This window comes from Schistocerca gregaria, chromosome 5 (genome assembly GCF_023897955.1).
Source record: "Schistocerca gregaria isolate iqSchGreg1 chromosome 5, iqSchGreg1.2, whole genome shotgun sequence".
Taxonomy (NCBI): Eukaryota; Metazoa; Arthropoda; class Insecta; order Orthoptera; family Acrididae; genus Schistocerca; species Schistocerca gregaria.
The window spans coordinates 58,113,288-58,126,935 of record NC_064924.1 but is presented as its reverse complement, the minus strand read 5'-3'; positions in this window follow the sequence as shown (position 1 = coordinate 58,126,935).

The window sequence follows — 13,648 nt, the reverse complement described above, 5'->3', positions numbered from 1 at the left end:
AATCTGTACCGAATTTCATTGTTAAAGATAGCAATGTCAGAGCCGCGACATACAGAGAAACATTCCAGTGAGGATAACGAGACAGCTTTAGAAGATAAGAGGTAAGGAGGTCGTCTCTCGAACAACCGACAAACACCGAGTGCAGACACATAGGACGTACTCCTGCAGTTTATACAACGTCGCTCTCCATATCCAGGACGTACTCTTGCAGTTTATACAACGTCGCTCTCCATATCCGACTTTATGTAAGGACCAGCCTATGGAGTTAGTACATTTAGACGTAAGTGCATTTGACGTCGGTGCAAGAATGCAGTCTTATTCATTTCTGATCAAACTATTATTTATATTTATTGTAAATGGTCTGAGTGGGACGAAATGTTAATAACATTCCATTTATTAATTATTGTTATAATATCTTAGTTTAAAGTGGAATGTTGTCGAACTAAGCCAAAGCAAGTAATTAGGACCTAACAACACTGTACAATCTGATGCACATGACCCTCAGTGAGGGAGAATCAGGCAGTGGCGGAACGCCCCTGGAGCACAGATCTGAGTAGAGTGCCGGAGGGACACTTAGTTCTGAGAGCTGGAAGAAGACAGACCTGCGTGAGTAAACTTGTGGTATTAAGTCGTGATAAATTCTGAACTGCAAAAGGCGGGCGAGTACTGTAACTTTCGAGAGGATTTTAACTTTCGTGGGTTCTAAATGTGTTGCAGTTCTGAACTGTACGTGTATATACAGATCGCCATACTGATCTCTAAATTATTTTGAACTGGGAATATTTCGTGTTTTGTAATTACGTAATGCGACTTAGTTTTTGTGCGTCTACATCAGTTTCAAATGTTGGGATAAAACTCTTTTATTAATTATTTATGTATCTTTCATATTTAATATATTTGATTATTTTATTAATTCTCAATCCTACCCAATGCACAGACTATTTGACTGCAGAATCACAGGTACAAATTGTTATCTGCAGCCAGTTTACCTGCTGCGCGTGAAAACTCGAACCTACAACTTCATCGAGCCATACTTTATAAACAGAGCCATAGTGCTAGCACAAATTTTCGATTACCGATTCAGAGGGTCTGGCAGTTCTCTTTATTGACTCATTCTGGCAGAAAACGCATGCACGAGTAAAAACATGTACATCTGCAAAAAATATTTCGTTCACGTGTAAGTTAGTAGAGTTTTTGTTTTGAATGTTGTTATTCTGGTTCAAATCGGTTTATTTGTCGACTATTAGTTTTTATTGTAGTCCACAGTTGCTATTTGAGTTTACATATTGTCATTTAGTCATTTCGGTATAGCGAATGGTGCTGAGAACGCTACAAAAAGGGAATGCAAAATGGAGAAATCGGAACATCTCCAACATAGTCTTCGAGGTGTGCAGAGGAGGTAGCAAGAGGCATCTTCGTCTTGTATGGGGATAATGCCACTGGACAGGGTACCATATCAAAACTGTGTTCAGTGTACTCGACAACTGGCAAATGTGATGAAATTTTATCAGTCGACTAAGGTGCGACGTTTGCGTGCAATGGAGAAGGTTAAAAATTTCGGTGTGTGGGTACCGCATGCTCTAAGCATCTCTGTTTGTTCGTCATGAATTGGCTCGTGAACAATACCGACTATTCCTATCCTATATCGGTACTGGCAGCGAGAAATGGTGTCTTTATGCTAACGTAAAGAAAAAAAAGAAACATACACTACTGGCCATTAAAACTGCTACACCACGAAGATGGCGTGCTACAGACGCGAAATTTAACCGACAGGAAGAAGATGCTGTGATATGGAAATGATTAGCTTTTCAGAGCATTCACACAAGCTTGGCGCCGTGGCGACACCTACAACGTACTGTCATGAGCAAAGTTTCCAACCGATTGCTCATACACAAACAGCAGTTTACCGGCGTTGCCAGGTGAAACATTGTTGTGATGCCTCGTGTAAGGAGGATAAATGCGTACCATCACGTTTCCTACTTTGATAAAGGTCGGATTATAGCCTATCACGACTGCGGTTTATCATATCGCGACATTGCTACTCGCGTTGGTCGAGATCCAATGACAATTACCAGAATATGGTATCGGTGGGTTCTGGAGGATAATAGGGAACGCCGTGCTGGATCGCAACGGCCACGTATCACTAGCAGTCGAGATGACAGGCATCTTATCCGCATGGCTGTAACGGATCGTGCGGCCACGTCTCGATCCCTGAGTCAACAGATGGGGACGTTTGCAAGAAAACAACCATCTGCACGAACAGTTCGACGACGTCTGCAGCAGTATGGACTATCAGCTCGGAGACCATGGCTGCGGTTACCCTTGACGCTGCATCACAGACAGGAGCGCCTGCGATGGTGTACTCAACGACGAACCTGGGTGCACGAACGGCAAACCGTCATTTTTTCGGGTGGGATCCAGGTTCTCTTTACAGCATCATGATGGTCGCATCCGTGTTTGGCGACATCACGGTGAACGCACATTGGAAGCGTGTATTCGTCATCGCCATACAGGCGTATCACCCGGCGTGATGGTATGGGTTGCCATTGGTTACACGTCTCTGTCACCTCTCGTTCGCATTGACGGCGCTTTGAACAGTGGACGTTACAATTCAAATGTGTTACGGCCCGTGGGTCTACCCTTCATTCGATCCCTACGAAACTCTACATTTCAGCAGGAAAATGCACGACCGCATGTTGCAGGTCCTATACGGGCCCTTCTGGATAGGGAAAATGTTCGACTGCTGCCCTGGCCAGCACATTCTCCAGATCGTCACCAATTGAAAACATCTGGTCAATGGTGGCCGAGCAACGGGTTCGTCACAATACGCCAGTCACTACTCTTGACGAACTGTGGTGTCGTGTTGAAGTTGCATGGGAAGCTGTGCCTGTACACGGCATCTAAGCTCTGTTTGACTCAATGCCCGGGAGTATCAAGGCCGTTATTACGGCCAGAGTTGGTTGTTCTGGGTACTGATTTCTTAGGATCTATGCACCCAAATTGCGTGAAAATGTAATTACATGCCAGTTCTAGTATAATATATTTGTCCAATGAATACCCGTTTATCATCTGCATTTCTTCTTGGTGTAGCAATTTTAATGGCCAGCAGTGTATGAGCCCAAACTATGGAGCTGTTCGCAAGACCTGTGCGCAATGGAAAAAAAGTTATGCATCTGGTGGAACTCCGACGTTGTGGAGTACTAAGAATTGCTTCCCCGAGTTGTAACCATCAGTGCTGACATTTATTGTCAGCAACTGAGACACCTTGCACACACAGTCCCAGAGCAACGACCGTGAAGCCTGCATGAAACGATGCCACACCGCGATGACGACCGCCCGCATTCTGCTAGACTGACAAAAACACAATGCAAGAATTGGAATGGGAAGTTATTCCGCACCTATGTGATTCACCCGATCTTGCGCCCTCAGGTTTTAACCTTTTCCGCTCTCTGTCGAATATCCATCAAGAAACTTCCTTTCCGGGTCAAAATGCTCTCCGAACAGGGCTCGACGAGTTCCTCGTCTCAAAACCACTCGATTTCTACAGATGCGGAAAGGAAAAGTTACCAAAGTTTTGGCACACTGTTGTAACTAGTGAAAGAGAATATATCGACTAAAGTCTCTGTTATGTATATGTATACTTACTGTGTTTATTAAACTCATGAAAAAACTCTACAAACATATGGACAATCGTAATAGTAGTTCCTGTGCTTACACACATTCCTACACTTGTAGATATTCCTACACTTATACAAATTTCTACACATATGCACATCCCAATACGAAAAAAAACCACTTGATACCCAGAGCACCATAGCAGACCTCTGTCGCGTAGTATCAAATATTTTTCTGCTTAGAAATTAAGGAAAAATGTATTCTAGTGATCAGTGTAGCTGTCAGGTTGTTAACAATCACCTTTGGACGCGCACTGCTGCTGCTGAAGATGACTACCACCAGCACCACGAGCTGGAGGCAGAGTTTCCTTGTCGCTGTCATCCTGCTCTACGGGCACCCGCGCGGCTGCAAAAGCGTACAGTCAGTCAGTTGGCTTCTCGGTCATATCATGAAACGGAGCAGCTTACTCAGAAAGCTGGTAAAACCCCGACCGCTGGAATAGTAACTGCAACCGTTAAAGGCTTCCAAAGCTTTAAGCAACAGTCAAGATATTGTGAGGTTATTGGTGACCCATAGAGATATACCTATGGATGATAGAAAGAGCTGTACTGGGCGACCTTAGCAATGATCAGCCAGTTCTACATCTACATTTACGTCTATATTTATACTCCAACGGTGTGTGGCGGAGAGCACTTTACGTGCCACTGTCATTACCTCCCTTTCCTGTTCCAGTCGCGTATGGTTCGCGGGAAGAACGACTGCCGGAAAGCCTCCGTGCGCGCTCGAAGCAATATATTCGATACCTCATCCAGAAACACACCATCTCGAAACCTGGACAGCAAGCTACACCGCGGTGCAGAGCGCCTCTCTTGCAGAGTCTGCCACTTAAGTTTGCTGAACATCTCCGTAACGCTATCACGCTTACCAAATAACTCTGTGACGAAACGCACCGCTCTTCTTTGAATCGTCTGTACCTCCTCTGTCAACTCTACCTGCTACGGATCCCACGCTGATGAGCAATACTCAAGTATAGGTCGAACGAGTGTTTTGTAAGCCACCTCCTTTGTTGATGGACATTTTCTAAGGACTCTCCCAATGAATCTCAACCTGGCACCCGCCTTACCAACAATTAATTTTATATGATCATTCCACTTCAAATCGCTCCGTACGTGTATTCCCAGATATTTTACAGAAATAACTGCTACTAGTGTTTGTTACGCTATCATATAATCATACAATAAGGGATCCTTGTTTCTCTGTATTCGCAGTACATTACATTTGTCTATGTTAAGGGTCAGTTGGCACTCCCTGCACCAAGTGCCTATCCGCTGCAGATCTTCCTGCATTTCGCTGCAATTTTCTAATGTTGCAACATCTCTGTATACTACAGCATCATCCGCGAAAAGCCGCAAGGAACTTCCGACACTATCTACTAGGTCATTTATATATTCACCATAGACTCACATGAATTTAATTACAGGTGTTGTGCAACACGTAACTAAAATGTAATTGCCGTGTGGCGAGGGACTCCCGTCTGGTCGACCGTTCGCTTGGCGCAAGTCTTTTGAGTTGACGCCACTTCGGCCACTTGCGTGTCGAAGGGGATGAAATGATGATGATTAGGACAACACAACACCCAGTCCCTGAACGGAGAAAATCTCCGACCCAGCCGGGAATCGAACCCGGGCTGACCACTCAGATACCAGGGGTGGACAACAGGTAACTTAATGAATTTAATTTCTTAAACATGGGCGGCTCTAACATATACGAAGCATGGCTGCGGTATCTCACAAAATGATAAAATAAGGAGTTTCAGCAAACTAATAAATTAAATAATGGTCACTATAAGACCTTATTTATGTCCGCCCCCGGTAGCTGAGTGGTCAGCGCGACAGGCTGTCAATCCAAAGGGCCCGGGTTCGATTCCCGGCTGCGTCGGAGATTTTCTACGCTCAGGGACTGGGTGTTGTGTTGTCATCATCATCATTTCATCTGCATCGACGCGCAAGTCGCCGGAGTGGCGTCAAATCGAAAGACTTGCACCAGGCGAACGGTCTACCCGACGGGAGGCCCTAGTCACACGACATTTCATTTCAACCTTATTTATTACAATTTGCTGTAGACAAGTTAAATACGAGTACATGAGGACATAAAATCATTACATCCACTGAGTCTTAATACGAGTTCACAATGGAATTATAGTAACACCACCTACGCAAGTGTAAGGTGATGAAATGGAGGTGAACAGGTTAAAGTCAGAGTCGTACAATGTAGGCTTTCACGGCCGGTGTTGTCTTCAGTTGAATCTTCCGGGCTGAGAGGCCGTGGTCGATGTATAAAATCTCTGCCTGACGTTTCGTCTCCATCTGCGGGAGACATCTTCTGAGGTCGTCCGGCTACTGCCACTGAGGCTCCAGGTACTCTCGCGTTTATAGAGCGCACAGAGGCAGTAGCCGGACGACCTCGGAAGATGTGTCCCGCAGATGGGGACGAAACGTCAGGTAGAAATTTTATACATCGACCACGGCCTCTCAGCCCGGAAGATTCAACTGAAGACAACACCGGCCGTGAAAGCCTACATTGTTTGATTAAACGCCTCTACGGGGAGGAATCGTCGGTTTTGGTTCGGCGACTGGAGGAACTGCGCAAGAAGAAAGCTGAGCAACTGCGTACGCTTACTTTCCTGCTACGCTGCCGGGACACCGCGACAGTGCCGAAGTTTCTGAAGGCGAGAAGAACCGCATCGAACTAGCGATGCTACGGGAACGAATTCACCAGACGCGGCGAGAACTAACGGAAACTATCAGTAAGCTGTTATATCTCCATTTATATATCACTAACATAATGCAGTCTTATGACTGGAATAAGGTGGAGTGTCTAAACGTTCAGGACCACGGAGCTCAGTGCAGAAATGGCAACTAATAGGCAGAAGAGGAAATTCGATGGGCTGAAGAAAGGCAGAGGTGAAACATCAGTCACTGGCAACTCTCGAATTGTGATTAACATGTCTGGGAGAGAATTAACAAAAGAGGAAGATTCAGTTCTATCGAAAGGAGGCAACTTTGCAGTCGCGCCACTAAAGATTCCTACGGAGGGTATTACAGCGAATGTGGAGGCAGGAATCCGTTTGTTATCATCGCATTCCGCGGATGAAATCAGGACTGAAACGGCCAGAATATTACGCCAAGCGAAAACACCTACCAGCGTTTTGTGTGAAGCGGGAAGGAGAGCACTGAGGGACATCAATGCGGATAAGAGCATTATTGTACTTGCACCTGATAAAGGAAATTCTACGGTTTTGCTGAACACCGAAGATTATAACAAGAATATTATTGACTTTTCGGATCCCACTACGTACAAAAAGCTTCAGAAGGATCCTATAACCAAAATTTTGAGAAATACCAATCAACTGGTGAAACAATCTTCTCTTTCTTCGGATGATAAAAAACAACTCCGCAAAACGGAAGCTTATGCACCCAGACTTTATGGACTCGCAAAAGTACATAAACCACAGGTCCCGTTGAGACCGATTGTGAGTGCCGTAGGGTTTCCAACACAAGAGGTGGCCAGACATCTCGCCTGCTTGCTGCAACCACACATTGGCAGAATGGACAATTACATCAAAATTCGGCACCTTTTATTGAAAAACTGAGGGAGATTAACGTCAGCCCAATGATATTCTTGTGAGCTTCGATGTAGTGTCATTGTTTACCATGGTGCCTGTAAACGAAGCTATTTCATATATAGCAGATTTTTTACGACATAGTGGCTTTATTTAAACACTGCCTGACGACAACTTATTTCCAGTATAACAACGAGTTTTACGAACAGATCGACGGGTGGCGATGGGAAGCCCTCTCAGCCCAGCTGTTGCCAATTTATTTATGGAGATCTTGGAACAGCTAGCGCTGCGGACTGCCAGAAAAACGCCGCTAAATGGTACATTAGTAGTGTGGACTCATGGTGAAGAAGAGTTGGATGTTTTCTTGGTGCATCTCAACAGTTCAACTCGAAGATACAGTTTACGATGGAGAAAGAGAGCAACTGTCAACTCAATTTCCTGCATGTGTCGGTAATTAAATAGGTGGATGGGGCGCTGGGCCACAAGGTAATTAGAAAGAATACTTACACGGATCGATACCTCCAGAAGGAATCTAACCATCATCCTAGGCAAAAAAGAGCTGTCATGAAAACCTTGGTGGACAGAGCCAACAAAATCTGCGAGCCGGCTTACTTACAAGATGAACTGAATCACTTACGGTCAGCCTTCATGAAAAACGGATATACCAGCAAGGACATTGATCGAGCCCTCCATCAAAGAAGAAAAGAAGCCAGAAGTCCAGAGCGACAACGGTCACCTAATGGAAAAGTTTTCCTACCGTTCATTAATAAAGTCACGGACCGTATCGGGAAAGTTCTGGCCAAGTATGAGATCGAAACAATCTTCACTACCAAAAAGATTAAGGAATATTTAAGAACTGCAAAAGACGCCCCGCACCCCCTAGCAACACCTAGGGTATACAAAATTCCATGCACTTGTGGGCAAGTATATATTGGAACAATGAAAAGAAGTGTAAACACTCGCTTAGCCGAACATAAATGAAACTGTCGCTTAGGACACATTGAAAAATCGGCCGTAGCTTAGCATGTTTTCCGAGATGGGTTCAAAAATGGCTCTGAGCACTATGAGACAACTTCTAAGGTCATCAGTCCCCTAGAACTTAGAACTACTTAAACCTAACTAACCTAAGGACATCACACACATCCATGTCCGAGGCAGGGTTCGAACCTGCGACCGTAGCGGTCGCGCGGGTCCAGACTGTAGTGCCTAGAACCGCTCGGCCACCCCGGCCGGCTCGAGAAGGGAATCACAAAATTAAATTTAATGAGACAAGCGTTCTAGCACGAACATTCCATTATCATGCGCGCATGTATAGAGAAGCGATAGATATTCACAAACACCAAAACAATTTTAATAGAAAAGAGGAACTTTTAAAGTTAGATAAAATATGGATGTCGACATTGCGCCAGGAGAATGGCGATCGATTACTCGTAATCGAGAATGATGACGCCTTCCATAGATAGGCATACCGCCGGCATCACGTGACGAATGGTGGTGCCCTCTATGCGCTCTATAAACGCGAGAGTACCTGGAGCCTCAGTGACAGTAGCCGGACGACCTCAGAAGATGTCTCCCGCAGATGGAGACGAAACGTCAGGCAGAAATTTTATACATCGACCGCGGCCTCTCAGCCCGGAAGATTCAACTAAAGAGGTTAAAGTCATGGGAAGGAAAACAACTGAGTTTTCAGAAGTCACGTAGTGATTGCCAAATGTTGATCAGAGGGAGAAGAAAGAACTACAGGAAGACTCATGCATGCATCCATCATCTTGACTGAATCAGTGCTGAGTCAAATATACTAATGACAGTACTTAACTCAGAAGTGAAAACCTATCATTTGGTTTGTGGACACTAGTGGCTCACCATACTTTGCGTTACTAGTGCCTGCGAGTGGTTGCGGTGGCTGCAAGTACTAAGTAATCTGGGCTGCCTATGAGCCCAGAGTCGAAGTCCCTCCCTTGTCTAAAGCGCCCTCTGACGACTCTTGGACGGAAGTTATTTCCAGAGAGCGCTTCTAGCACAATTCTTACTTGTACATGATTTTGGGAGCCAAATGACAGTGATTCTTCTTAGTGACAACCGATCTGTTCCGTTCTAATAATGCAACCATCTCCCTTCTGTACTCAGTACACACACAACTGACCAACTACATCGATTTTTACTGTTGAAGATTGGAGCATGCAGCTCCTCACTGCTACCATCCATCCTGTTACACGTTTATCGCCAAGCAGGTCTGTTGCATGTACACGCAGGGGTACCTCTTCCCCTAATTCTTGATTCTGTCGCAGCACCTACTATTTTTAATAGAGTTAACAACAATTAACTTGGCGCCAGCCTGACGACTGTGGGTCCCGTGTTCTTAAACACAAAAACACCGGATGGCATCTCTCGTCATTCCACTTCGGCGACTTGTGTCTTTGTACTGCTTCCGGTCGAGCACTTCCCAGGGCGCTGCAAAACTGCTTTCTTTCATTATCTGCTCGTGTCGTGCCACTCTGGCACCAGCTGACTTTCATTTTCAAAGCACGATTCAGTGGCTTCGTGCGTTCAGAACGCAACACAGACGATGCCTCTTTGGCAGAGTTTAGCCCTCATTCAACATACCGCTCTGTCTTCCTACATGCTTCTCATCCCTCTGGCGGCTCTTGTCCTTTGACAAGGCCTGTGGCTCACCTAATGGCCAGACGCTGGTTATGTCCCCCACACGCTTGATATCCAACCAACATGTATTCAATAATACTTCCAATTACACTACTGGCAATTAAAATTGCTACACCACGAAAATGACGTGCTACAGGCGTGAAATTTAACAGACAGGAAGAAGATGCTGTGATATGCAAATCATTAGCTTTTCAGAGCATTCACATAAGCTTGGCGCCGTGGCGACACCTACACTGTGCTGATATGAGGAAAGTTTCCAACCGATTTCTCATACACAAACAGTAGTCACCGTCGTTGCCTCTTGAAACGTTGTTGTGATGCGTCGTGTAAGGAGGATAAATGCGTACCATCACGTTTCCGACTTTGATAAAGGTCGGATCGTAGCCTATCGCGTTTGTGGTTTATCGCATCGCGACATTGCTGCTCGCGTTGGTCGAGATCCAATAACACTTAGCAGAATATGGAATCGGTGGTTTCGGGAGGGTAATACGGAACGCCCTGCTGGTTCCCAACGGCCTCGTATCACTAGCAGTCGAGATGACAGGCATCTTACCCGCATGGCTGTACCGGATCGTACTGCCACGTCTCTATCTCTGAGTCAACAGATGGGGACGTTTGCAAGAAAACAACCATCTCCACGAACAGTTCGGCGACGTTTGCAGCAGCATGGAGTGTCAGCTCGGAGACCATGGCTGCGGTTACCCTTGACGCTGCATCATAGACAGGAGCGCCTGCGATGGTGTACTCAACGACGAACCTGGGTGCACGAATGGCAAAACATTTTTTCGGATGAATCCAGGTTCTCTTTACAGCATCATGATGGTCGCATCCGTGTTTGGCGACATCGCGGTGAACACACATTACAAGCGTGTAATCGTCATCGCCATACTGGCGTTATTACCCGGCGTGATGGTATGGTGTGCCACTGGTTACACATCTCGGTCACCTCTTGTTCGTACCGACGGCATTTTGAACAGTGGACGTTACATTTCAGATGTGTTACGACCCGTGGCTCTACCGTTCATTCGATCCCTGCGAAACCCTACATTTCAGCAGGATAATGCACGGCCGCATGCTGCAGATCATGCACGGGCCTTTCTGGATGCAGAAAATGTTCAACTGCTGCCCTGGCCAGCACATTCTCCAGATCTCTCACCAATTGAAAACGTATGGTGAATGGTGGCCGAGCAACTGCCTCGTCACAATACACCTGTCACTACTGTTGATGAACTGTGGTATCCTGTTGAAGCTTCATGGGCAGCTTTACCTCTACTCGCCATCCAAGCACTGTTTGACTCAATGCCCAAGCGTATCAAGGCCGTTATTACGGCAAGAGGTGGTTGTTCTGGGTACTGATATCTCAGGATCTATGCACCCAAACTGCGTGAAAATGTAATCACATGTCAGTTCTAGTATAATATATTTGTCCAATGGATACCCGTTTATCATCTGCATTTCTTCTTGGTGTAGCAATTTTAATGGCCAGTACTGTACATACATACAGACTACCAGAAGAATTTAGTATAGAAATCTAGTAATTGGATGTGGCAGTCACTGACATTAACTTCAATCATACCTGTACTCTCTAGTTTGATAATACTTTACTTTGTCTGGACTTGTTAATTTATTAGAATTTACTCATGGTAAGTGACAATTTTGCCAAATATGGTCACGTAACGACATTATTATGCATTTGATGATCACATTGTGTTTACAACAGCGTGGGTGAAGTGTGACTGCTCCGCATTTCGGACTTCTGTTGTTATGATCTACTGTCCTAAAACTGGTTTCATGCAGCCCTTCACACTAGTCGCTCCCACGCAAGTCTCTTTATCGCTCTATGTAGGCCACACTCAACAATTTTTTTCGCCTCATACTTTTCCCATTACGAAACTGACGAATCCTTGATACTACAGGAAGTGTGTTGTCAACTGATCCATTCTTTAAGTTGTACCGTTAATTTCTTTTCTCAGCGATTCATTTCAATACCTCGTAATTAGTAATGCAGTGAACCCAACTAGACTCAAGTATTGTTCTATAGCACTTCATTTCAAAAGCTTATGCTCTCTTGTTATCTCTACTGTTTATCGAACCCAAACGTTTATGTTCAGTTTTAACGTATTCCTGTTTTTTCAGGAAAGCTTTTCTTGGCACTGCATGTCTGCTTTTTATATCATTTTTACGTCTGCCATCGTCAGCTATTTTATTCCGCAAACAGCACGACTTGCCTATCACTTTCAGTGTCTCATTTCCTAATGTATCTCGTGATGTAATTTGACTACACGCCATTAACTTTGTTTTGCTTTTCATGATGTTCACCTCTCTACACAATATGCACTATGTGATCAGAAAGTTCCGAACACCTACTAATGGGACATTAATATTGGGTGTGTCCAACCTTCGCCGGCCGGAGTGGCTGAGCGGTTCTAGGAGCTACAGTCTGGAACCGCGCGACCACTGCGGTCGCAGTTTCGAATCCTGCCTCGGGCATGGACGTGTGTGATGTCCTTAGGTTAGTTAAGGTTTAAGTAGTTCTAAGTTCTAGGGGACTGATGACTTCAGAAGTTAAGTCCCATAGTGCTCAGAGCCATTTGAACTATTTTGTCCAACCTTCGCCTTTATGACGCCCTGAGACATGCTGGGGACACTTTCAGTCAGGTGTCTGAATGAGACTTTCGTAGCGGGTTAAAACTGTCTGCTGGACCGAGACTCGAACTCGGGATCTTTGCCTTTTACGGGCAAGTTTCATATCAGCGCACACTACAGTGTCTGAATGTGTATGGTGGAGTGGCATCCCGTTCTTCCTCAAGAGCCGAAACCAGTAGAGGCAGTGACGTTGCACGCTGGGGTCTCGAGTGAAGTCGACATTCTCATTCACCTCAAAGGTGTTATACTGGTTTCAGGTCCAGACATGGGGCACACCGGTCCATTTCAGGAATGTTGTTGAGCAAAAACGATTTCCTCATAGGTACTGCTTTATGACAGGGTTCACAGTCATGATAATACAAACAGGCATCGTCTCCCAAGCGCTCCTCTCTTATACACAGTGTGCCTTGCAGCAAAATGAGTTCACATCCTTCCGCAATTTAGTGTTTTCATAAGAGCATTAAGAGAAACACACCCTAACCACGAAACACACCCCCACATCGCAACACCACCTCCTCCGTATTTCACTGTTGGCACTACACATGATGGCCGGTAATGTTATCTAGGCATTTGGCAAATCCAAACCCTCATATAGGGATGCTACAGGGTGTAGCGTAATTCATCACTCCACCACTCCAAATCATTGGTTTCCAATCATCATCTGTCCATTGGCATCGCTCTTTGCACCACCTCAACCGTCGCTTAACACTGACTTCATGACTTCAGCCACTGTGTTGGCTGCACTGGTGGTAGAACTTTGGAACTCACAAGTGATTCCTTCTCATAATTTCATTCGATGTTTTACAGTAATACTTGACGGTCCTTTTGCGGGGTCGTCGACAATGGACGGCATCATCAACAGTCGACCACCGTAGAAACGCTGAACACCACGTAGCAACACGGAGCACCAGTCAGGGACCAGCAGTAAGCCACACTTCCCGTAGTTGCGAATAAATCTCCTTCAGATACCGGTGGTGAGTTGTGTTTGGACAACCGTCACGAGGGAAGACCTACTTGCGCTTCCAGTGACCTGTCGGCGTATCATCGTGCCGCCCTGCGACTGTTAGCCTTTCAGTCAATACGAGGTGCATTCAAGTTCTAAGG